This window comes from Equus quagga, unplaced genomic scaffold, assembly GCF_021613505.1.
Source record: "Equus quagga isolate Etosha38 unplaced genomic scaffold, UCLA_HA_Equagga_1.0 HiC_scaffold_2679_RagTag, whole genome shotgun sequence".
In the NCBI taxonomy this organism is placed as follows: Eukaryota; Metazoa; Chordata; class Mammalia; order Perissodactyla; family Equidae; genus Equus; species Equus quagga.
The window spans coordinates 1-3,115 of record NW_025793382.1 but is presented as its reverse complement, the minus strand read 5'-3'; the positions used below and the strand labels follow the sequence as shown (position 1 = coordinate 3,115).

At 48.1% G+C, this 3,115-nt stretch overlaps 1 long non-coding RNA gene across 1 annotated transcript; it reads left to right on the top strand.

Annotated features, from left to right (window-relative positions):
- Positions 1-231: 231 nt before the first annotated feature.
- On the top strand, positions 232-2,336 carry LOC124232134 (uncharacterized). Its single transcript, XR_006886779.1, has 3 exons — positions 232-457; positions 757-953; positions 2,148-2,336. It is a non-coding gene; the product is annotated as an uncharacterized LOC124232134 (long non-coding RNA).
- The last annotated feature ends 779 nt before the right edge of the window (positions 2,337-3,115 follow it).

The window sequence follows — 3,115 nt, the reverse complement described above, 5'->3', positions numbered from 1 at the left end:
TCCTGCCTGTGGGTCCTGTCCCCACGCAGCGGCTCTGACTGCCCATGGGTCCTGTCCCCACGCTATTCCACACTATTCTCTAAATAAAAGAGCAATACTGCCAGACCTTGAGACTCCAAGAAATCTTTCTTTCGCCTCCTCAGCTCACCAACCCGCATCAAACCCATTAGGGGCGGAGTGGGAAAAGAGTCAAAAATAACTCTTCTGCTGAGAGTTGGGCGCTGCTCCCGCGCTGCGGCGCGGTGACGACATTGGTCCGCGCCCGCAGCCGAACGTTTTCGGCGCCGGGTGGCGGGCGCCTGCGCAGTGGCTCCGAGCGGGCGGTTGCTTGCTGGTTGTTGTAGTAACGGGGGAAGCAGCCTTCCGCGGCCGTGAGCCCGGCTGGGGAAGGAGCAGGGAGGTCGGCGCCGAGCGCGGTCCCCGCCTGCCCGCCCCGAGCCCTGGGAAGATGAGCCAGGTAAACGCCTGCGCCGGCGCTCGCCTACCGCGGGAGGTGCGCTCCGCGTCTGGGCGGCACGGCCCGCTGCGCTTCCCTGTTCGAGTCCGGGAGCCGCTGTTGGCTTCCGGGCGCGCCGGGCCGGATCCCGGCGGCGGAGTCGCCCCGTCCTTCCCGTGGGGAGCATCTGCGGACCTGCCTGGAATGGGGGTGGGGGGTCAGGGGTGGGGCTGAGGCGCTGATCTCTTTAGGGCGGGGACGCTCCTTGGGCGAGTGTCCTTAATCTTCTTCCGACCGTCCTGTGTCTCCCCGCTCTGCAGGCAGCCTAGGACGGTCGGCACCCCTTCCTCGCTTGGAGGTTTTGTTTGTTTTGCTTTAGCTTAAAGGACATCCCAACATTTTGGGAAAGATCGAGAAATCCCGCTGGGAATCTTTGGAAGGACGCCTTTGAGGTTGTTAGATCTTCAGCCCTTTCCGCTGACGATCTGTGGAACATTATTGGGATCTGCGTTTTTTGGTGCGTTTACAATCTAATCGTACTGTGTACATGAATGTATAGAAAAGGTTTGCCACAACCAGAAGGACCCACAACTAAGATATACAACTATGTACTGCGGGGATTTGGGGAGCAAAAAGCAGGGGGAAAAAAAGAAGAAAATTGGCAACAGTTGTTAGCTCAGGTGCCAAACATTAAACCAAAAAAAGAAAAGGTTTGGAAGGATTGACATCAGGTGGCTCTCTCTCAGTAATGGGACTATGGTCCTTTGAATATTTTCATTTTCTTTATCTGTCATTTCTATTCCTTCCTCAAACACACATGACGAACAGGTAGTTTTTCCCTATGGAAAAAAATTTTGTTAGAAATTGGAAATATCTTAACGTGTATTTGGAATTCAGATCATGCTTTCAGATGTTTAGTACGGGAGAATAATTTTTTTTTAAAGATTTTATTTTTCCTTTTTCTCCCAAATCCCCCTCGTACATAGTTGTGTCTTTTTGGATGTGCGTCCTTCTAGATGTGGCATGTGGGATGCGGCCTCAGCATGGCTTGATGAGCAGTGCCATGTCAGCACCCAGGATTTGAAGCAGTGAAACCCTGGGCCACCGAAGCAGAGTGCGCGAACTTAACCACTCAGCCTCAGGGCGGCCCCGGGAGGATAATTTTTGAGTGTTTGGGAGGACAGTTATTTTTCTTTTCCTCAGCTACTTATGATCTCTGTTCAAGACAGCTCTATTAATCCTTTGGTTCAGTGGTTGAATTTGTTTTGGTGGAAACATGAGGGCATTTAACCTGTGTGCTTGTCATAGAGTGTAAAATATTTTCAAGGATCTTAAATCATGAGTTTTTATTTTTAACCTAGGACAGGTTTTTCTAGCAAGGAATCTGTTTTAGGTAGTCGTCCACCTACCTGAGAGTTACCTAAAAGTTAAGCAGGTCTGTCCTTTTGGGGCATGTTAGATATAGTAGATGAAAAGAAAAATGAGAAAGTCGAACTTAATAACAGCTCTTCAAATGCATAGAGGACAGACAGTATGTTTGGACAAAAATCTTGATTTTTGTGGCATACGTGAGGCACTGTGATAGAAGGTAAGCTTCTAGAGGTTGGCCATCATTTAGGTAGATAGTCATTTTTATTACTTGGAAGATCATCAGCAGTGATCACCAGATAGACAACTGCATTGTGTCTCAGATCATTCGGCGTTCTTACAGGAGTCTGTGCCATCCAAATTGTTTGATCCAGTGAATCTGCAAGGAAAGGTCTCTGAGGCCCCCGTCTGCTGACTGCATGAGAAACCCTAAAGGAAATGCCAGTCGTGATGGCCCGGGACCTGGAGGAAACAGCATCATCCTCAGAGGATGAGGAGGCGGTCAGCCAAGAGTAAGTAACAGCAAGCCTGCTTTTGACCCTTTGCCTCTAGGGTGGAAAATAGTTCTTTTACTCGTAGACCCTTTTACCCAATAGCCTTCCTTTGGTATTGTCTCCCTCTGGTTTTAGCTTCTACGTGGATACGATCTAATTCAAGATCTTATTCCATCCCCATCAGCTACCTGAAATGAGATAAGGCTCTGGGCTCATGGGTGAACACAGGCTCATGAATGAACATCAGCTCTAGGTGTTGCAGGTAGCTCTTGGTAAACTCTTAATCAGAGCTCCTAACGTAGGAGATCTTGAAATTTTTAGATATTAAAGAAAAGTAGGTCTCCAAGCTCTGACATTGGTTATGTTACTTTCTCGAAGGCATTAGTGATAGGATGATGATAATACTGAGAGGTCAGGTGACTTACCAGAGTAACCGTGGGGCAGGACGTTAGAATTCTGTAGCCTGTGCTGTGTCTGTTGGACCCTGTTGCTTTCCTGAGTTCCTTTGGGTATGAGCCAGGTTTCTTGGTTGCTGGATTCTCATAATAATAGGAATGAATGATGGTGATAAGTGCAGCTGCTATAGATGATGGTAAGGGCTTTAACTACTGTGTCTCATTTAATCTGAAGATGTTACTATTCCCGCTTTATTAAGCTCTGCCTCGGAAATATCAAAGTACTTCTTCAGGGACACAGAGAGAGTAAGTGAAGGATCGAGATTCAGGCCTAGTTTTTCTGGATTTTGAAGCACTTTGCTATTTTGCCTCCTTTAATGTTAATACTTGACACAGAGAACAAAGAGAGAGACTGGCTTAAA